This window comes from Ochlerotatus camptorhynchus, unplaced genomic scaffold, assembly GCF_037179485.1.
Source record: "Ochlerotatus camptorhynchus isolate MF236.1 unplaced genomic scaffold, CSIRO-AGI_Acam_v1.1 ptg000261l, whole genome shotgun sequence".
Lineage (NCBI taxonomy): Eukaryota > Metazoa > Arthropoda > Insecta > Diptera > Culicidae > Ochlerotatus > Ochlerotatus camptorhynchus.
In genome coordinates, this window is record NW_027040751.1 from 581,216 (window position 1) to 605,085 (window position 23,870).

At 39.1% G+C, this 23,870-nt stretch overlaps 1 protein-coding gene across 4 annotated transcripts in view; it reads left to right on the forward strand.

Annotated features, from left to right (window-relative positions):
* LOC135705191 (organic cation transporter protein) overlaps positions 1 to 23,870 on the forward strand; it is a 139,240-nt gene that overhangs the window by 12,406 nt on the left and 102,964 nt on the right. The window contains exon 1 of one of the 4 annotated variants that reach the window (XM_065226795.1): positions 19,445 to 20,475. The exons of 2 other annotated variants lie outside the window; for them this stretch is intronic. The gene's annotated coding sequence lies outside the window, so the exon portion shown is untranslated. Of the gene's footprint in view, positions 1 to 19,444; positions 20,476 to 23,870 lie in introns of those variants that run through there. One more of the 4 variants, XM_065226794.1, reaches the window with a different exon arrangement.

The following is a 23,870-nucleotide window of genomic DNA, read 5'->3' on the forward strand; positions in this document are numbered from 1 at the left end:
GTGGAGTCAGATCACATTTTTATGATTCCCTTCGGGCTCGAGGTAGACAACCTAATGTTCCAGTTCGGGATATTTTGGCTAGACGCGATCTGGAGTTTATGAAACTCATATATGTTTACTTTAAGGATATTAACCTTAGATTGTAAGTTTGATTAACCGTGTGTTTAGTTTGTATTTTGTACGTGTGGGGTTTTTTTTTTCAATGTTTGTTTCCAAGATGAATAGAAATAATTTCATGCTTTAGGATTAAGTAAATAGTTGTATCGTAAACCACATTTCAAACCTCCTTCTTCCCTTTTCCCATCCAAAAAATTGTAAATCTCCACTAACCTCGAGACAACCGCGAGTACTCGGTCCAGTTCCTTTAACTTTAAATTTAAGACAGCAATAATGTATAACGCAAAGGATAACTCGGCTCTGTAAAGTTTATTCGATTGAGCCTGTACAAATAAAGTAAATATAAAAAAAAAAATTTGTTTAGGATATAACAACTTTGCTTGGCACCTCCACTGGTTCTTCATGACCGCTATCTGTTATTGTTTGCAAAAATATCTAATAGCAATTACCTTTAATGTAATATTTCCTGCATTGCCATGGTCATCTGGGAGGAGGGACGCATCTAGTGCTTTCCCCAGGAACCATTCACGGTCACCAGCTACCACCCGTCCAGTCTTGGGCGTATCCAGTGAGGCATCCTTCAGCTTAATCACAATCTCCGACACTCAAGCATATCGCAGGCACACTTACGCTAGTTACAAAACAAAAGCACACCCGTGCAAAGAAACGGATCAAATAAACGTCACTCTCGCGAAAGCACACTTGTCGTCGTCGAACGGCAAAAAAGAAAAAAAGGAATCGGTGGGCAATTTTGTGATACGAATTTCTACAATCAACCGAGAATGCACGGATTTCACCACACCCAACTGCGAAACACGTTCACAAGCACTTTTGGTACACTTTCATTCGGAAACACTTAATTTTTTTCAAAAATAGTTGCGAGTGAACCAACATCATCACCGCGTAAATAAACTAAAATTAAAATTATCACTCGCGATGTCACACATTTCTGGTCCGGGAGAAAAACTCAAACAACGCAGATATAGCGTCAAATCTTCTGTTGCTTGCAAACATGAGGAATAATGTTTTCTTTCTCGATTCTAAAACTTCTCGGAAAGCGAGAAAATCACCACTCACACACGTATAACCGCCCGGGAGGCAGAGTGCCAGCGCTAATCCGGCAAATGCAGCCGAAAACTATGTTAGCGAATGCACGCACAAAACAGAGAACAAACTTAAAACACAACCGTATCCAAATGCGTTCGAAACTGCACTCAGTCTTTTATACCTGCAAGTTGACATCTTAAAGCTAAAAACTCAAACTAAATCTTATCTTAGTATAAAGGGAACTAATCGTGGTAATTGAGGATTGCAATAATTTTTGCCTGAAATTATTAATTATTTTGTTGGACATTTGTCTCAACATTCTCAACATTCGAAATACAATGTACTCAAGTAGTACTGTACCAAGGACGAAACTTCAAAATATTTGTTATGAATCCTTTGAAGTGCTATTTTCTGGCAGTGCAACAACTAGAGCATATTGGCACAGCGTAAAGCATGGTTGGTCTAAAAATTTGTTTAGAGAGCATATTCTTCAGACAAAGTTTGGGTTTCTTGTTTATAAGAGGATACAACCATTTTATATATTTGTTACATTTGGCTTGAACGCCCTCAATGTGATCTTTAAAAGTTGATTTAGGTCACGTACTAATCCAAGATATTGGCTTGATCAAGAAATAGGAACTCCGGTCATATTTACTATGTGACTACTCCTAGGTTTCAAAAAGTAAGCTCTAGGCTTATGTGGAAATATTATAAGTTGAGTTTGGGAAGTGTTGGGAGAAATGTTCCATTTTTGTAAATAAGAAGAGAAAATATCTAAACTTTTCTGCAGTCTGCTGCAAATAACACGAATACTTCTCCCTTTAGCGGAAATGCCTGTGTCATCAGCAAACAAAGATGTGTGGCAACCCTGAGGTAAATCAGGAAGGCCCGAAGTGAAAATGTTATACAATATAGGCCCAAGAATGCTACCCTGAGGAACTCCTGCTCTAACAGGTAAAGGGTGTCCCACATCAAATTGCATCACGGAAAAACCGCGGTAGAAAATTACCTGTTGACCTATCCTTTTCAAACTTTAAGACAATAAAATATAACACATTATTAAGCTTTCGGCATATTTATTTCATTCAACTTCAATACCATAACCGTACGTTCGTACCTTACGCTTAACTCCACTCATTAGGTCCTGTACAACATCTGGCTGCAGCTTCTTCTGTACGGAAACCCACTTTTTCTTCATGTCTTCCTAAGATTTGAGCTCTTTAGGATGCTTTAGTAGTGCTTGCTTCATAATAGCCCAGTATTTCTCGATGGGCCTTAGTTCCCGTGAGTTGGGGTTCATGTCCTTGGGTACGAAAGTGACCTCGTTGGCTTCGTACCACTCCAGGACAACATTTGAATAGTGGCACGAAACGGTCAGAAGATCGTAGGACCCTCGTGTTGCTTCAACAGAGGAAGCAGACGCTTCTGTAGACACTCTTTGAGGTAGATCTCCACGTTTACGAAAGACTTGGACAGATTCCACTAATCACTGATCACTAATAGAACATCCATTCTAACCGCATTTCTCCTTCCGTTTGATGCTCAGAGTTTCGTAGTAACGTTTAATCACACGACTCACCGTTGACTGCACGATTTCGAGTTGTTTTCCAATGTCGCGATGAGAGAGTTGAGGATTTTCCAGGTGCTTGCTCAATTCGCGACGTTGCTTTTCGGGTGACGCCATTTTTTCCAACTTTCGAAAAACTGACAGCGATAAAAATACAACCTAGACAATACACTCTAAACTACTTCTACCCAAATTTCCAATAGAAAATACCCAATGGATATTTTTCTACAGCGTTTTTTGCGTGATGCAATTTGATGTGGGACAACCTTTAGTCGTTCAGATTTGGAGTTTTGATAATTTAACTGCAGAGTTCTGTCAGTTAAATAATTTTAAACTAATTTCATAGTATAGAGTGGGAAATTTAACTTTTTTCAATTTAGCAACCAAACCTTTATGCCAAACACTGTCGACTGCTTTTTCTATGTCAAACTGTTCATCCGCAAAAATCGAGTTCGTATTGATGTGAAGCATCATTCAATTAAAAATTATCTTTTCAAAAAGTTTACTTATTGAACGGTAGCTAGAAGCTTCAGTTGGGTTTTTATCCGGCTTCAAAATTAGAACAACTTTAACATTTTTTCATTTATTAGGAAAGTATGCCAAATGAAAACATTTGTTAAATAATTTTACCAAGAAAAACAAGGTACTCTCTGAGACTTTTTTGATGAGGATTTAAAAAATTCCATCATCACTTGCAGCTTTCATATTTTGAATTTGTTTAGTTATGGTTATGGATCTTAATTCGTCCAAATCAGTCCCCCAGAAATCATAAAAAAAATTATCCCAAGAGAAAATATTCGGATAATCCCGAGCAACCTGATTCTCAATAGGACCCACACTGGAATTATGGGAGCTTTCTTAGCAAGTTTCTGAGCTTTTATAAAAAAATTGATCAAAATTTTACCACTTTCTTTAAGCGCTGGAATAGGCTTTTGAGGTTTTTTTGAAATTGTTTGTGAACTTCATTTAAAATATATTCATTGCAGCATCATTGTGCAAATATCTTTCCATTGTTTTCAGATATGTAATTAACTAGTGAATTTTATGTTATTGAGTTGTACTTTATGAATTTACTAGGCCTGCTCGAACCCTAATAGTAAAAATTTGTTTACTTTATGCCAAAAAGTCCTATTTGGTTAGTTCCGCGTAATACATCAAACTCAGTTATGAATCGTATTGCATTTGACATAACACTCTACATAATTCACTAAATTTTGCAATAGTTTGTTTTGAGTGACAAACGGAAATGGCCAAGCCATGATTCAGTAGCCGATGTGAGTGTACAACCAGTGCAAATTATAATTCATTTTGTAGCCGATTACGGAATCGGTCGGGGGAGAAAACAACACACGCAGCAAAGGTACCGAAACTGCTTGCAAAAGCAATTTTCCAATAGAACCGTTTCTTTTAGGCCATTTATTCTATTATGACGATAAAGATGAAGCATCCGACGGGAATAATCGCATTGTACTCTTGTGTTCCTCGGTGCGAATGTGTTGGTTCGACTGTATGTTTGCAAGCGGTGGAAGGACATTATCATCACCTCATAAATAGAATCATTGGCTATCCGCTGTTGTTGCTCGCTTGTGAATAGACCTAATTTCAAGTGAGCCGAGTTATGAAAAATCTCTGCAGGGGTCTTACTCAAAGCGATATTATAACTTTGCGTAGTGACAAAACATTGAACACTATTACATTGGAGGAAACCCTGATGGAACTTTTCTTCACCACGACTTTAGCATTTAAACTGAATAACTAAAGCGCTCACCGATCCCCATCCTACATCGTATTGAAATTTATTCCTTTGGCAAAAGCGGGCTTTACTTACGTTGCAAATTTCCCCATTTACACCTTTCGACAGCACGCTTCCCTGTGTACTAGCTGTCCATGATTTTCATCAAACCGAAGACGGTGATGATGATGATGATGTCGATGAGGAATAGGGACACAACCTTTCTCAAGATGGCACAAAAGACGTTGACAACCCCACATCGCCACAACACACGATGAAGCACCCAGAGGAATAGATGGGTAAAAGTTTTGCGCCATGCTACGGGCGGGTGATGATATGCGAATAATGCAAAGGGAATTAGCATAATCGCGGCGCAAATATGATTTAGCATGTACATATTTTTGCGCTCGCTGTTGGAGCAGGATTTTGTTGATGTTGCTGCTGTTGTGGACATTTTGATCGTGATAGCAGTGTGGTGCTGCGGTAGAAAGCTGCATGTTGTATTCGTTCGATGGATTCTTTCGGGTTACATTAGTAAGGCCTTTTTTGGAATGGCTGACAACAAGGCAATTGTACGATTCTAATCAATTTTATGCTTCTATTTCGTTTATGATATTTACAGTATTGGTGCAACCTACGTTTAGTCATGTACTCTTTTAGCAATTATAACCTATTTTAACTATTATGGTTTCATGAGTTTGAGTTAGGGTTATGATCGTAGTTTTGTGTTCTGTTAACTAAATTATTAACGTGCCTTTACCCTCATTCTAGAGAAAATAAGATAGACTACGATTTTAAAAATCCTCACCAATAATAATGAACTCAAATGCTCTGCATTATTGTGAACATGTTCGGAGAATTGATCGAAAAAGGTCTCATTACACTGAGAATATAATTCGTTCAAACTTCAAAATAATATCGTATGATTTTTTTCAATTAGCCATAGTAATTTCAATATAAACGTACGATATATGTTATATATATATATGTAATAAGAAAAATCAATGAAAAATATAAATTTGGGATTTATTACTGATTCGTCCGTCATGATGCAATACAGAGAGGTATCGTTGTTACCGGATGGGATTCCGGTATTCGTTGTTCCAAATTTCTAACCAAAACTCAAGGAATCCAGCAAAAAAGGAATACCGGCCTAAAATCCAAACAGAAAAAGACAACAAAACAAACCTAATGCAATCAGTGGAGCTACCGGATCATTCGGTTGAGCTCTGATTACTAGTGAATCTTCGACAGAAGCCATCAACACGCTTTCGACGTTGATGCAATCCATGAGGTTACTCGACCAATTGATGTAGCTGCGAACACTGGAATGTACAATCCAACTAAATGTCCGCTGTAATCGCCGTCTACAATGTGTTTTTTTTTCTGCGAAGGTGGAGATGAAACAACAGGTACAGCTTGGCCAATTGAGGTGACAGCTTTACTCAAAAGTTTTTCCAGCACGTCAGTTTCTGGTAGCTGGGGAAAATGATGCTGATTAATAATTTCATCATTAATGTTAGTCAAATCTGACACTTACGTGATCAGGTTTCTTTTTGCGGCGGGTTGTTAATACGGAAATTTTTAAAACAGCATCAGCTATTTTTACAGTCTGAAAATGAAAAGCAGTAGATTTCAAACAAAAAGAATTAACAGGTTCAGGGCTTCGATTGTACTACGTCACGAAACTAGATCCACCATCTTGTTTGTCATAAGTTGGGTCAGCGTAAATCATACGATGGATTTATGGAATTCACATGGTTTCCTAAACCTTTGATTGTATCAAACTATAAATGCCATAGATGCAGTATGAAGACATAAGATTCTTATGAATCTAGGCCGAGCTCATATTTTCATACGTTTATACGACCCAGCTAATGGGAATTGTAGAGACAATTTACTCATTGGATGTGTATTAGTGTGTTTCAAAATAGGTCAATCCTGGGATTTCACACGCTACCCCTTAAAATCGTTTGGTTCACGGGAACCCCTCGCTCAAAGGACTTGAAGTTTTAATGGGGGAAATTGAAAAAATGTATGGGGGAACGAGCCACTTTCATATGTGCGGCTCTAGGTGGCGCTGTAGTTGGTCTACTTTTTTCGTGTACAAAATTTAGAACCTTTGTAGTATTAAGAACATCTTGGCCCAAGACCGGATGTGAATCCGAGTGAACCCCGAAAAGTTATTAACGTTTCAAATGAACACCACCTGCCTTACTTTTGGGGAGGGCCTAACGCGCTTTGTGCGGTTTCTAGTTTTACGGACAGGCTTACGTTTGCAGGGGTTTTTGACATTTTCACAGTGCGTAGAAAATGTTCGAAATTATGGCCTACTGAAAATTGGAACAGATTGGCCGACTGGTGAATTTAATATATTAGCCAGTCATTGCTTCTAAGTAGCCACCAGATGGCCCACCGGAAGATCTGGAATATCCGTAAAATGTACTATAGGGTGTCTTAGAATGTCTAAGCACGACTTTGGAACACCCCTGCTCAGATAACGCTTAAACAGCTGATTATCACGCTGAATCATTGTTTACATTTCGACCAACAGTTTCGTGTATCGCAAGTGTCGGTTCTTTACATGTCCGTGACAATGCGAAGCATTTCTCCGGAAAAGCAAACAGATGTACAAATGGTGTACTATCCCCAACAGTTCTCTGAGTCAATTAGCAGGAGGGAGCATCGGAGCCGTCCGAAACGCGATTTGGAAGTATGGATATAAAGCAACTTTCCAGAACAAGCAAAAATCTGGACGTTAACCGAACCCTGGACCGAAATCTGGACTGGAAAATCGTGCAAGCTTTCATTCCCAAGAATAGTGCTTCGGTTCGAGACGTGGCTAAAAAAGTGGGATGCTCGAAAAGTAACGTCCAGCGGACCAAGAATGGGTCTAAAGACGTAAAAGACGCAGAAGAAACCAAAGCGGAGTGAAAAACTCGCTCGGAAGTAATACGACCAGTTGGTGTGCGGAAGATCGGTGTGCGTGATTATGGACGAAGAATCATACGTTAAATTTGATTACAAAACCCTTTTCTTGGTGATCAGTACTATACCGTTCGTGATGACCAAAGTGTTGACGACGCGGATAAGTCGATTTTTACCGAAAAAATCGGTAAAAATGCTATGGTTAGGTAAGCCATTTGTGAGCGTGGTATGCTTTCCAAACTGTTTGTGACAACGGATATTTATGTGCGTGAGTGTTTAAACAAGCGTCTGTTACCCATGATCCACGAAAACGAAGCCTCAGTACTGTTTTGGCCGGATTTGGCTTTGGGACATTACTCCAAGGACACGGTAGCCTGGTATAAAGCCAACAAGGTCCAATTCGTACCTAAGGAGATCAATCCGCCAAACTGTCCCCAGGCCTTTTTGGGCCCTGACCAAAGCATATTTGCGGAAACATGTAAAGGCAGCGGATTCCGCTACAAAGTTTGCGAAAGTCTTGAAAAAAGTATCCAAAGAAGTTTCGGGAATTTCGTAGCATTTTGAGAAGTTGCATAAAACTTCATATAAGTGCAGGAAATTTTGTAGAAGATCTAAAAATAGTTCAGCAAGCTTTTAAGAACTTCAGGGATCCTCGCATCAGTTTAGGGAGCTTCGTTGGAGTTTGTCAGAGGTCTTGCTTCAAAAAAGTTCAATGAACTTCTTGGAAGTTTTGGGAGCTTCGTTAAATTTCAAGGAACTTTACAGGTGTTAGATGTTAGATAAGAAAAACAGTTTTCATTAAATTATAAGGTATTAAAGAAGCTGTTACAATTTGTCTTGTATCGGGGTAAGACGGCCACCTCAGGACTTTTTTAGAAAACATTTGTAGATGTGACATGAATATGAATTCGTGATTAGGAGGCAACGGGGGGATCCACCGGAAAATCTTTTTCTTTTTTTTCTTTTTTCTTTATTACCGTGATTTTGAGCCATAGGCTAGGTCATCACGTTATACAGCAGATGGTCAGGCTAGATCCTGCCTAAATAAATAGGTTTCAATTTGACATTAACGGGACGTATATCTGGCTCTGATTACCCAACGAATGAGACAGACAACATTTTAAAAACTTAATGTAAAGTGATGATTACATCGGGGCTGTGGGTGCGCGAACAAGGTAGAGCTCCGCCGCTGGAGACAGTGCCCGGTCCGGCGGAGAAGCCCCGACGGCAGAAAATAATAGAAAGGTGAGGAAAACACGATCAGTGCAGCCACCGACGGAGGGCTAGATTTGATCATACAAGTGGGCGTCCTTCAGAAAGGCGATCAGCGCAGCCAACGTCGAGGGGTCGTAACCAAGCAGATTACTGACGTTCTCCGGGAGTCCATGTTGTTCGCGTAGCTTCTGGAACTCCGGGCAGACACACAGTAGGTGTTCCACCGAGGCGGGGATACTGCAAATTGAACACACCTTGCGGAAAGGTGTTCCACCGGGACCTCCTCGCAAGTGGTCCAAATCCTCGCATGGACGGTCCGGAGTCTTGAGATGATCCGGTGGTCCTTGTTCTTTTGACTGTCCAGCCAGGAGCGTACGGTTTCCTTGGTCTTCCTCAGGAAAGTGGTCCGCTACTGGAACCATTCCTGCTGCCAGGCTTCCATAATAGTATTCACGGGATGCACCAGATCCCGCCAATCTGTCCGCACCCTCGTTTCCGGGAACACCGCAGTGTCCGGGGATCCACGTAAAGACCGTTGAAGGTGGGGTGTACCGTGTAATGGCTTGTATCCAGGGCTTCGGCTTCCAGCGCTTGGATGACGCTGTGTGAGTCAATTAACACGAGGCACGGTTGATCTGCCAGAGTGATGGCTGCGTCTAGAATAGCTGCGGCGTCAGTGGAAAAGACGGAACACTCATCCGGTAGACTTTGACTCGTTGCAGTGTTCGGTCCTAGCACTCCGAGTCAAACTCCAGCCCGTGACCGCGATCCGTCCGTAAAGCGATGAACGTGCTCCGAATAAACCGACCCGAGAAGCTCTGAAACAGAACGTCTCAATGCTACAGAGTTATCTCCGGCTTGGAATCCACTCTTAATCCGCTTATCTATTTTGACGACGTTTTTGATCGCCAACTCTTCTCTCCATGCCAGTGGACCCTGGCCACCGTGAGAAGGTCACGGTTGGCTACAGTGCGGAGGGCTCTGTTCCCCTCGTTGAGGAGAAAGACCCTTTCGTTCCCGGATGTCTTAGCAGCGAGGGCAGCGGCTTTCGTAGCAATGGCTGTAGCAGATCGATAGCGGAAAGGGAGGATTCCGATTACACGGCGCCTGCAGGCGTGGAAGGGAGAAGGCCGGATACGATGCGGACGTAAGTATTGTATACCGGAGCGAGGATGTCGTTGAGCTTCTTGGTGGCTAAGCAGGTTATTTCAAGGCCATAGAAAAGTCGACTGTCGATAACAGCCAGAAAATCCAGAACATCCGTACAAGCAGCCTATTCATAAAACTAGGTTCTAGATTTCAAAGAAGCTTCTATTTCTGGCATTCAAGGCATTCCAAATGGCGATGGTGCACAGGTAAGTTTTGAATTTTCTTACTACGTGGCGCTAGTGTATATGCGAACTTTCTATATCTATAAGCTATATCTTGAACTCCTCACCATCAACGAAGTCAGGACATCTACGTGAAGTCCACTCACATACAAGAGTCGCGTAGTGAGAAAATTCTTAACTAACATGCCCACAAATTAGAAGACATTTGTCACCTAAACATCTTTCTAATCTCAAGATATATTTTATAAAGGAAATTCAGTTGCACATTAGCACCACATAGTGAGAAAATTCTGTACTACTGTTCTCTAACCAATCTGTCTTGACCTACTGTGCAATTTTGCCGATGACAGTAACCTTGTATATGGTCAGGATCATGGAACATTCCATGTGGCCGTGGCCAACCTTATAATAACTAAATAATTTATCAGTTCGTTATTCGTGGAACAATTCTGAGGTATCCTGATGAATGTAGGCGTCTTAGTGGAATACCTGTATAATGAGAGAGAGAAGGATTAGTATTTTCCATTTAATTCCACTACTTTATCCATTGACAGAAACGCGTATTTCGTCTACAATGTGCAGACTTCTTCAGTGTCTTGTACTAATACTCGACTCAGTATACTCAGTATACTCTTGTACTAATACTCAGTCGAGTATTAGTACAAGACACTAAAGAAGTCTGTTCATTGTAGACGAAATACGCGTATCTGTCAAGGATAAGCAAATAAAGTAGTGGAATTAAATGGAAAATACTAATCCTTCTCTCTCTCATTATAATTCTGAGGTATTATTTTTGGTATTTTACTTTTTATTTCAGGCTCATCAATACCATATTTAAGTTGCTACTTATGCTGTTATCATACCTGCATTTGGTATTCATGGGCTGTTTTCTCCTGCTTGGGTTTCGATTAGGATTGGAGTTAAATTTGGGACTTAAATCTTTTTTGACGTAGGACTACGTCTGTGATTTCTATATGGGGTACACTTTGTGAAAACCGAAGATGGAACATGTAACCAAATTATGAAAGATTTTGAACGTTAATAATTCAGCTGCCCGTTGACCAATTTCAATAATTTTATCACCATCTTCTTCTTCCTCGCATTTCAAGCTTTTTGCGTATGGCATATTAGCTTTTTACGTGCTCTCAACTTAGTGTTCTAGATGCACTTCCACAGTTATTAATTGAGACCTTGCGATGCCTGTACCATTTTTGCATTAGTATAATTATGTGGCAAGTACAATCATACTCTATGCCCAGGGAAGTCGAGCAATTTTCCAACCCGAAAAATGCCTAGACCGGACCGGGAATCGAACCCAGCCACCTCCAGCATGGTCTTGCTTTGTAGCTGTGCCTTTACCGACTGAGCTAAGGGAGGTCCCAATAAGCACCTGCTGCAGTTAACAAATAACATCAGTCCTACGTCACCAAAGTCCTACGTTACCATTGCGTACAAACCCCATAGGGTTGTCCCTTGTAGTTTTTTTTTCAAACTAGGGGAACAGAATTTTTCAGTAATTAAAGGAGCACACAGTCATTGTTAGTGTTTATGCCTTATTGATAGTGGCAAAACTCAGCTTTGTCCACCGAGCATGATCTTGAAGCTAGGAAACATTGCTTCGTTAGTTTTCATCTATGTGATTCCTAATCTTCTATTCGTTGTTCTCTAGTTTGAAGTGGTTAAGACATTGCTTAATTTTGACATTTGACATTGCTAAGGAATCCAATTTTGACTGACAAAGGAGCGTGCCTTTTGGGGTGCCCTCACTCTTCGAAGGGTATATATAGCGGGACCTTTCAATAAAAATTTTTCTTGCGGTGAAGGCAAGAATGACATCTTTATTAAAACCGAAATAACTTGATCTCTTTGTTTTGATTTTGGATATATGTCAGCGAAAAAATCAAAACTTGTTGCAATTTTCACATAGGTTCACAGGGAAATATATGTTGTAAGTTTATAATGTAATTGCCCGCCACTCATTGTCGCACGGAAACTTAGTCCGATAGCAGTAGGCTCACTCACTATTTGATTTGATCAAGCTTAATAACCTCTGATTGTCCTCATCGATAGCCAAAGTCACCTATATGCCCCACGGGAAAGTAAGATATCTCCTTCTAGCAGCATGATCATACAATTGGTCCAAAATTAAGCTGTCGAAGAAAATCAAAAAAAAAAAAAATATTAAAGGTTTTCATGCTGTCTAAAAAAGTCTGAGGGAGTGAAAACATACGAACTGCTCTCAAAAATATATTCGTCCCATAATCTGACGTAAATGTGACCATAACATTATCTGCCGTCTAGACGAAACTTTGAGGAAATTTATGTGAACAAAAATTGCTCAGAATCATGAGAAACTAGGCTGGGATGTACCCAGAGATCAAGTGAGTCCAGTCTCCCCTAATAATTGTGATAGAACTTTGATGCTCATTTATTTAATTGCTGATAATTATGATTAAATTGCATTTTTGTAAAAATCATCCTTCATGAAAAGTAATATTGTGGTAGTTGCTAAATATGACTCATATAATAGTGTAACGCATTGGTTTCTAATGGATTTCACTGTTATAGGAACACTACCTAACACTGCTAACGATTCAAAATATTAAGGATAATAATTGGATTTCCGTCATTGTTAAGCTAATTGAAAGTTTTAAATACGAGAAACTACTTCATTTGAAGAGGTTCACTGCTGAAAAATAAATAAATCTGCTTTTCCACCATTAATCCGGCATAGCCCTCGTGTCGCAACTATAGGTACACCTTTATTAGTGCAACACCTACCCTAAATTAGAGCCACCACCAAACGAATCCACACCAATCGAATCAACAGATCCATTTTGGGTGTACGAGCTAAATGCACGATGAACCCGTAGACCGGTATAGATTAATGTCGCACTACATTACCATGATAGGATACGCAACAAAACAGCTAACAATAACCGTCGCGAAGCATCGCACCATCTCAAAGGTGAGCAATGTTTCACCACCCAGCGTCGCACCGTTGTTGCCGACTCGACTTTTCCACCCATTGCTATAAATCAAACCATCAGAATGTTGTTTTGATGCTATCTCACTCTCTCTTTCCCATCATGTCTACTCAGTATGGAGGTACCTACAGACATTAGTATGCAAAGTCACGAACATGCTTCGTTACAATGTTGCTGCTGCTACCATGGCTCTCTCACTCTCTCATTCTCGTTCTCTTACTCTCAGAGTTTTTCCTTGCAGTGCAGTTTTTTGTTTGGTAGGTTTTTTGCTCAGCATCCCTCCCCAACATCAACACGGGTGGACTTGTTGGTGGTAGCGTATAGCGGGAAAATTAATTAGGATTTTGCGCGCGGTTTCTGGAATGTTTGAAAATGAACGTTGCAGCAAGAAACGTGGGTAAGCAGTGTTGCCATTTGATTTTAAATCTTCAAATTTAACATTAAAAATGGTCCAAAAATTCACATATTTTTTTCAGTTGTGGGTAAAACGGACAGGTGCTAGGGGTATGACGATCATTCTTGCAAATATATGTATCTACATTATAAAAAAAACAATTGAAATAATTGTACCTGCGCCGGTGGTGCAGTGGTAAGCGTGACTGCTTTCTCACCCCAATGGGTCTGGGTTCAATCCCAGCCGAGGTCGGTGGAATTTTTCTGAGGCATAAAAATCTCTGGTTACGTCTTCCTTCGGAAGGGGGAAGTAAAGCCGTTGATCCCGGCCCATGTGTGTTTGAATGGATGCGATATCCTACGCAGGTGTGGAAGCTTCCTTCCTGCACATTCGATTGCCGTCAATGGATGGCAATCGATATCCGTCGATGATTGGCAGTAGATTGCGGAACAGAGACCGACGTTAAATAAAGGAATGGAAATAATTGTATGACTATTATAGGTTATTATGAGAACTCAGGGAAGCAATGACCACGTCCAGATATTTTCAGTATGGGCTTGGAATCTTGGGGAAAGTGGGCAACAACAAGTAACTATGTGCTGACATTCATAATGCTACATATCAAATCACATTAGCATTGAAGAACAAGGTCATTAGCTGTTATATCTGTTATCCTTATATGGACATCTTGCGTTCAGAATCATAAGGGCTTAACTGTGATGATCGATTCTGTTCAAAGATTTTCTCTTCGTATTGCCACAGTTCAGTGAACCAATTTTAAGAAATCATTAAAATACAGTGCGCAGTGGTCCCGAATGCAGATTTAAGTGGGAGGATAAGTTTTGAGCCTGAAATTGAAATTTTAGATAAAAAGTGTATTCTACAAAGTTGTTCCTTATAGTAAGGCCCTCATTTTTTTTCCTTGATTTGTTTTCCGTCGATCTTGTTTTCCGTGCTGAGCACCAATGCTACCGACGCCAGGAAGGCAGCTCCCACACCTGGACCCTTCCTATCGACCCATCAACTCATGAACCGGGGACCAACAAGCCGATCACGCCTTCCTTCGGAAGGGAAGTAAACCCTACGAAGGAAGGCGTGATCAGAGATGTTATGCCTCAGAACATCCCGGCGGCGCCGACTGGGATTGAACCCAGGCCTGCTGGGGTGAGAGGCAATCACGCTTACCACTACACCACCGGCGCCGCTAAGGCCCTCATGTTAATGACAATGAATTCCATGAAAGTCATATTTGAAATACTTTTAAAGCTCTTTAAGACGCAAATTTTATAGCAGTAGTTATTGCCTGTATATCTTCTAATAAACAAGATATACCCAAATATAGTAAAAAATTAATAATTTCAAATTTATTTTATACGAGTTTAAAAACTAAAAAATGAATAATAGATAAGGACCAAGGATATTCACCTAAATCTGCATTCTGGAGCACTGTGGCAGTGTAGTGAAAGGTTGTATTAGCTAGCAAAAGCAACATCAAATGCATAAAGAAATGTTAATCCAGCCGAGCTATTAACAAAAGAGAAAATTGATGAAGAGAATCGATTTTCGCAGTTAGGCCCTAATGAGTCTGAACGCTAGACATTTATGCCTTCCTTTCGAAGTAAAGCCGTTGGTGCCTGATCCATGAGTTTATTGGTAGATAGGTAGGGTCCAGGTGTGGGAGCTGCCTTCCTGGTGTCGGTAGCATTGGTACTCATTATGAAAAACAAAATCGACGGAAAACAAATCAAGGAACAAAATCGCTTGACATATCTCGCGTCACTCTTCAATATAAAATACATTGATGGATTTTCTTCGTTAATAAGTCGGGTCCAACAGCATGTTAAGCTGCTCTTATCGTCAAGTACGCTTAATCATACTATCTTTCATCAGACTATGTAGAAAACTTTGCCCAAAATATGTATGCAGCCAATTTATCAACGGAAGAGAGAATCGATAAATGTAGTTAGGACCTATTAAAAAGTAACTCGAGATTTGTTCTTGATATTTATGAGAGTAAGAAAATTCTGCCGAGAGTGCGTTCACCGTTATTTTTCACACCCATTTTGCACCCCGCGGTGGGAGTCATTACAACCCATGGGTTGCAAAAACGGGTATTCAACCCCGTTTAGCGCCCCGCGGTGGAGATGCTCTTATTGATTATGCTAAGTTTCTAAAACGGACGTTTCACGTGACAAAATATCGATAAAATTTCGGGGAAATATAGTCAATAATATGGATGACGTAAAGTTATTTTGTCATAAATATTGTCAATCTCCATATATTGATTAAGTTGATGGTAACATTGACAGTATGTTAATTGTTAGTTTATTGACACGTGTCACGTCTGCTTAAAGTTTGCGTTGCCTTTGGAAAGACCTGAAATGATTGAGCAGATGGTAATTTATTATTGAAGTTAGTGTTATTGTATCACTTGCACTTTCACTAATTCATTATTCACATTCACTATTTACTTTCACTATCACTTAAAAAAAAAACTAAACGTATTTCGTGTGTCATAGACTACCCAACAAACAATCGTCTATTGAAGAAACGACTTCTTGGCCATTTTATTCAACTTCATACTTAATAGTACTTGTACTATTTTTTAATAATAACTTCTGTTCAGGCTTTGTTCACATAAATCTGGAGAATTTATTCAACCACAACATTGAACTACTTGGTTTTGTATAAGGTATGTTGAGAAGCTTTTATTCGACTTATATGAGTTATAACATAATTTATACGATAATTTTTTTTGATTATTCAGCGTTAATTACACATCACGCTTCTTTAAAACAGTGATGCTTTGTGTATACGCTTGATTCTCATGTGAAGTAACGTTTAATAAGACATTATTATACATTTATTAAACGATTATTGAACTGTGGGAAAATTAACCCGAAAATAAGAGAGCCGGGGACAGGGAAGGGTGCGTTTATATTAAGTGATTGTTTTCATTATTTCTGACGTGGCACGTACCACACAGATATTAGAAAATGAACTCCATATATATTATATATGTCGTTGCATGAGATTCGAACCATGAACCTTCCGATCACCAGCCACTTGCTTTGTCATCTGAGCTATTCTAGAATTCATCATAAGGGCAGCTCAATAATCAATAAAAGCTTTCTTGAAAGTGAATACCTATCAGCACTCCCGATCGCAACTCTAGCTTCTTCAAGGCCGTGTGGGAATGATTAATTTATTCATCGTTGTTTTCATGAGACCAATGCTCCCTCTTCACCCCTCCAATTCCAAGGAAAGGATGCTAGGTTATTTTTTAAACTAGATCAATGCATTTATTGTCGTGAGTCATGTGATCGATGATTACTATTTAAATTAATTAGACGTAGAACACAAATGAAAAAGGGTTGAACACGACCTTCTACTTGGAAAGCGGAAAAGGTAACCACTAATCTACAGATTTCGTCTTGTTGTTACACTGAATCAGTGTTGTCAAATAATGAATCTAAAACGTCGTTTATAAAGCATTTACAAATCATGTGATTACAACATGGATGCATAGAGGTATAATAGCTATTATGCTGACTGTATTCACCTTTATTCAGCAATATTGTAAAGCAATGCAATGAAATCTAATAATGGAGCTAGAGAACATTTATTAGACGTCTAATAAAACATGTAAGTAAATCAATTGAAAACAGTCGAATTAAAGTGTTAATGTATGTACAAATTACAGTTATTCAGTTTGTTATTAGATCAAACTTCTGGCGTTGAATTGGGAATACATTTGACGCTATTACAGCTTTTAATAAGTAAATTAATCAAAACAATGGAATAAATGTGCATCTATCGATCTCAATGAGCTTTTTCAGCACATAATTCGACAACCCTTTTATTCAGCATTGTACACTGTTATACAACATTTATTCAATATATATGCTTTTTTTTCCCCTCTGTTCGGGACATAAAACCACTGCGACCAGTAATTTGATCTATTGTAGTATATCCCGTGTCCTTAGTTTAGTGCATGTCGTATTACTCCATCACTATTGAGAAATGATGAAGCATTCGATTTTTTTACAGTTGTCATTCTCGCATTTATCGCAAGGATCCGACTCTAATTGAAAGGTCCCGCTATTTATACCCTTCGGAGTGCTGGAACACCCTCCAAAGGCACGCTCCTTTGTCAATCAAAATTGGATCTCTTAGCAACAAAAACAAGCAATGACACCGATAATGACCATGTATCAGAACCCTAGTCTTAACCACTTCAAACTAGGGAACAATGAATAGAAGATTTGGAATCACATAGGTGAAGACTAACTCATTTTTTCCTTGTTTCAAGATCATCCTCGGTCAAGGCAACCCGGGGACTTGTCACTATCAACAAGGCATAAAAAGTAACAAGGACTAAGATGTGTTCCTTTGATTACTGAAAAATCCTGTTCCCCTAATCTGAAGTAGACAAGACTAGGAATCGGTGATAGATCTTACATCCCGTAACGTACCACGAAAAGGTGATCTACCCACGTTACGGGGCCAATATATATGCTTATTTGTGACTCTGAATTGTTTGTTGGGTAGACACTGAATAAGTTTGTAAAGTAAACGAAATACGTATCTGTTAGAGTTTTTTGTAGTGATAGTGAAAGTAAATAGTGACTTAGTGAAAGTAATACGGTATATAAGCTTAATGTGTTTTCAAACAGCGTAATCCACCGGTTAGGATTTAGTTTGATGGTGAAAAAGGATTTTATATACTTATGATAACTCGACCTCTTTTCTGTGGTAAAAATAAAAGTTTTATTTTTTTAATTATGCTGTTTTTTTAGAAACACCTATCGCTGTTTCTTGACTATCCTTCAACATATTGAAGTGATTTATTGTTCTAAAAATGAGATATCCACCATTTTAACTTGCCTCATTTTACTCATTTCGATTTGCCCCATAGGACATGTGGGTCAAGTTGAAATACTTGAAATGAAGAGAATATTTTTTGTAACATCATTTGTGACCAGTTTTTTTTTTCTATAACATCACTCCAACTAGCCTTCCATAGTGCATAAAAATGGGTAAAATACAGAATATTCTACTTTTTTTGAGAAAACTGAAGCAAACCGTAAAAAATGTGTGTTGTAAATTTCATATAAAACAAAGCTGAGCAGCACGCTAAGCAGTTTTTAACTACCTGGTTTGACAGTCATAGGATGCGTTTAAGTTTAAATTATACTGTTGAAAATAATCACAGCGATAACTCACTTCCACATATAGTAACGGCTTCCGTTTCAACGTACTCCGCATTTCAATTTGCTCCGGTGTACCTTATCTGTAATTGACGTGCGTGTTAAAGAATTCCCTATCAATTCGTCTGATTTTCCACACTTGTATGGCTAGTCATCGCAGGTTGATTTTAACATAAAATTTCAATCCTTTACTATTAACTTCACTTACTTAAGTATTCTGAGCAAAGTTGCTTCGACTCATTTCGCTTTTTTTTTAAATTATGAACTCAGTAGATTTTATGATAATATTTTGTTCTTGTAAGGTACAAGGAGAGGATGTAAAGTATGTGTTTGACATATACATCCAGTTATTTTTGCATTCAGAGAGTCAATCAATCAGCTATTTTACCATCGGTCCCCCAGTCTCAAGAATGAATTTCTCTAAATGCGGCTTACAACAGCCATTCACAGCAATTAATTCTAGTGGAGCCTATTGCGTTTTTATGTTAATACTGCGAATTAATAATAAATTTCCTCACTTTAAAGATAAGGTTCTTCTCTTCCCCTAGTTTAGCAATTCAATAAACGCTTCCAGCATCTTTCGCATTTATTTGATTCACACATTCTCAACTATTTCCTCTGTTCTGTCACATTACATCACCAGCTCATCACATATCATTCCACTTCTAAAGCAACCGATGATCTCTCTACCAGGCAAGGCCATAAAATATACCAGATTTTAATTGCAGAGTAGCCTCACAATCTTCAATCCACAATTTGCATCGATTTGAATATAATAACTCTAACGTCATATGAATAATTATCGAAACTAGCAGCACTGCTCTCTCTCTATCTCTCATGGCCAGAACATTTTCTCCTGGAAGAAACCACGTGCAATCTTGTCATTGTAACAAATCTACGAGCTGCGAATCATTCGCATACAGTGAGCATGTGGAAAGCATCCGCTCAGTGCTCTCCCGCTCCGATCAGAATTTATTCCAAGATTGAATCAACACAAGTCCTATGCGGGGATGCTGTCTCATGTCTTGTACCAACGACGGCGTCGACGAAGTGTGCGCCTATCTCGAAATTGCTAAAATGTTGCAAAATATTACCAACAGGGCTCAGTTCACGCTGTGAATTCGTTCGGTTACGACGTGTTTCCTCGAGGTTCGAGTGGCGTGTTTTCCGCGGATTTTCACCCCTATAGGTAACGGTGACCCCTTTCTCACTGTGTGTCTGTGTTTGAATCTCTCTGCCGCCCGAAAAGGGATCAGCCATCGGCCAAGCTCACGGAGGCGCCAAGCGATCAAGTGGTGCATTTCCGCGCCAGTGAAATATAACGACAGACGTTATCAATTGTATGTGGTGTTTAGTTTTAAATTTGACAGTATCGTAACGTACCTAATTGACAGGCAATTCAAGGTTTGAATTTGGGATTTATTTTTGGCAGCACGCGTTGGTCAGTTGATAAGGGAAGGAACAGAGAGCAACGCGCGGTTACTTTGAATGGTTTAATCAGTCTGAGTTTTGTGGTGAATTGAAATTGAAGATTTGCAGCACTGAGTTTATCTTGTGAAGTGGATGTTGTAGTTATTCTGTATTCCCGAGTGGAAGAGAAGTTCGAATCGGGATATTTGGTTCATATAAAAACAGGAGTTGTCTGATAATTTTCCTGTAGAGCGGCTACAATAGCGAGCAAAGGTTGGGTAGTTTGTGCTGCTCCGGTGTCTGTTTTCCGTGTTGCCTGACGTGAAGTGAATTAAATTGGATGCTGGTGTCTTTAGTGGGAGGTGGAAAAGTTTATATAGTTCTGTGTGAGAAGACGACGGGTGGTGAGTAAGAGTTTCCCCACACAGCTGGGTATTCTTCGGTGCGGAGAAACAGAAACAGGAAACCTCTTACTTTGGGCGGTGCTTTCGGTGACAGCCAGTGATTCGGAAAGGCGGCGTATTACTTACGATTCAGGTAAAGTTGAACGATGTTTGGATGTTTTGAAATTGCTAAGTAGATTATTGTGAACCATTCTAGGGGACTATTATGTTGAAGAGATAACATTGTGAATAATATTAAAATTCTGTCCAGACGTTCAGGCACACAGTACATTATATAAAATACTATCGTGATCAGGACTGTTAATAACGTTAATGTCCGTTATCGTCTTCAATGCAAATTTCCATTCAAGACGTTAACGATTACGCTTTAAATGGTTTGAAGTCTTGATGGAGACTATGGTGAATTAATATGAGGGATTTTTGAATTCCAGTTCTATCGCTCTAAGTTTTGTTCTAGTCAAGGGGCGGGAAACCCATTTTTTATATCTTCATTTTTTTACTTAGAGTTAAAAACAAAATAATCCGTAGAACAAACATTGTTCTGCACATAAATCTCTATCTTCTACATGTTTTTAATATCATCGAGATATATTTGATAATATTTTCAAATATATCTAAGTTGACTTGGTTCTAGTAGTCCAAACGCTAAATATGTGGTTATCATGACAACGATTTACAAGCCAGTTGTTTTTTGTCTCCATACACAGTTATAGGAACCTAACAATTCTAACCTACCGCAACTATAGAAGATTTTACCCTAGTACTTCCTATACACACTTTTTATGTGACCTCTAAACCTTCATCAATCTTTACCAGGTTTTTCACAGTATTTTGAGGTTGTAAATCAAACCTGATGGTGGCTTACTAGATTACAACTACTTTTTAAAATGAAAGCACCCTAGTCTAAATTCTAAAACATTACACTTAACTGTTACACTCTTGATCTGTAGCAAAAGTGATACCGTCTCACTTAAAGCTGTTATAAATTTTTGATATGTTACTTAATTAGTCCCAATAATCATTTTCCACATGAGAAAATATGCCGCCGAACGATTTTGAAAAATAAGCCTCACCCTAGTTTCCATGTTTATGCTATGACCCCAAATTCATTTATAAACGACAGTTGAAGATTGATTTTTATTATCAGACAATATGGGTTCGCTGAATGCTATGAAATTTCGCTCACATGTAGACTGTATGATCTTATGAGCGAAATTAAATTTCAAAAAATTTGGGGTTGTCAATTTTCCCGGAAAACTAGTAAAACTTTTTGGATTTTCCAGAACATCATGTACCTTGAAAATTCGTAACTCATGAACCAAGCATAGTAGAACAAATGTTTTATAGTGAAGTGATTAGGACATAAGTCTGAAAATATAATCTGAAAAATGCATTTTTTAGGAAAATTATCGCTACTCGGACAATGATTGTTCCTGATTTTCTTTGCTATTTTATAAAACCGTTGAATTTATTCATGTTCAGATTATCAGAGATAATTTCCTAACGATCTCAATTAAAAAAAAAATACATTTTGACGATACTTGGTTCATGAGTTATGTTTTGTAATTTAACATTTGTTCTAAGATGGATGGTTTATGAGTTATGAATTTTAAACGTAGTGGAAATGGATGAAATGTCGGCCTAAATGCCTCTGATTTGGGTCCATATATAAATTCAGAAATCGACTAAATTTTCAATAGCGACAAAAAATATCCATCAGTATCGTCCAGATGACGCGTTCATCTAGATAACACTAAAATAGCAGATTTTGGGCCCAATCTTAGATCCATAGGCCAACATTAGAGCCATTTCCCCTTAAAGTTTTTCTAGAAAAATTGACCACTCCATTTTTTAAAATAAACTATACATATTGGGGAAATTTCATAGCATTCTGAGAATCTTGCTCGGCCTGTCCGATAATCTAAAAAAATCTTCAGTTCCAAGTGATGTCGAGAAACCGTGAAGCTCTAGGATCAGTTTCGTGGATTGAAAACTTTTACGGGTGTGTCGGACCTTCCGGAGAACGATCCCATGGTAATCAGGGTCCATGTTTATGTCCATAATTGCCACGTCTCCAAATTCGGAGATCGAAGTAGGTCGCGCTGAAGAAGTGACGTGTTTGAATTTGCTCCCGTGTTTAACAAATTGTGAAGTTTCTTGCGAACATGTGTTTTTGTGTATTGGAATGTTTGAATCTGAGAGTGGAACAGTTAGAGCTGATCGGAACAGGAATCGTGAGCCAACATCTGGAGGTTCATCGACAATGCTGCAATGACGGTGCGTTTATTCCGATGTACTTCTTCCCGAGGCCAGAGTAAGGGAAAACTGCTTTTGATATTATTAGGATCAAGGAGATGGAGCTCCATTTGCGAGAACAATGATCTTAAGAATCACGAAGAGGCGGACCAATTACAGATCATTTGGGTGAGATGCTTCCTTTTGATTTCAGTTGTTGCATTATAATTCTATTAGTATTCATAAAACTTTAGCAAATTATGTCCCAGGGTTTAAATTGAGGAGCTCGGCTAGCTTGGTGGCTGCTGTTTTTTGCTAACTGAGTAGAAGATCGTGGGTTGACTCCCAAGCTCCTCCAAAATAAAACAATTCCTAAGGTCGTATCGCCTGCTTAAGCAAATCTTAACTCAACTCCGTAGCATATATGGGGGCGTCGGTGAATCGCTGGCCTCTCGTTAAGTAGATGGTACACCAACAATATCCTTGCTTTCCCCGTAACGGAGAAGATGGAGCGGGCCGGCCATGGCTATTGTCATGCTGTTCCTGTTCTGAGTTCTGAATGGAAAGCTATTCACTCCCAAATAGTTTTCCTTAAGAAATTAGAATAAGAACGTTAAAGTAGATACATGACAGTTGCCAGTATGCAATCTACGAATTACTCCGTTGCAAACGCAACGCAACGAATTTTTTAGCTTTTAGAACGATTCTGAGACTTAAACTTATTCGAATTTCTGGATATAAAAAAAACTAATAGGGTTACGGAATGTGAAGGAAGACATTCCACGCAACTACCATAAACCGGACTAGTTCATGTTGATCTTCGTCAAGCTTCGTCTGGACTTCTACATCAACACATGTCAGGCAGCCTTCAGGTTCAATTGGCTAAACTTGGTGAGTTCGTTCCATTTTGCAAATTTTTATCTGTTCAAACCAGTAACGTGGGGAGATCACCTTTTTGTAGTGCGTTACTGGTATAAGATCTACCACCTAGTCGTGACAACTTCGAACTAGGGAATCAGGATTTTCCAGTAACCAAAGGATCACATTTTAGTCCTTGTTGCTTTTCCCGTTGTCCTTCTCCTTTTCCTTTCCCTCTTCTCTTTTCAGAAAGCGAGTAATGGTGCTATAGCCACAAGTCATAAAAGGCTAGGGCAAGAGTTAGTGCTCATGCCCCAACCGTCAGAAGAAAATGGAGCATCACTTGGTTCTAGCTTTGATGCTTCCAACGACCATCATATAATCAGCAAAATCGGAACGTACGGTACGAGATGTCCACGGATTCTGAAGCATCGT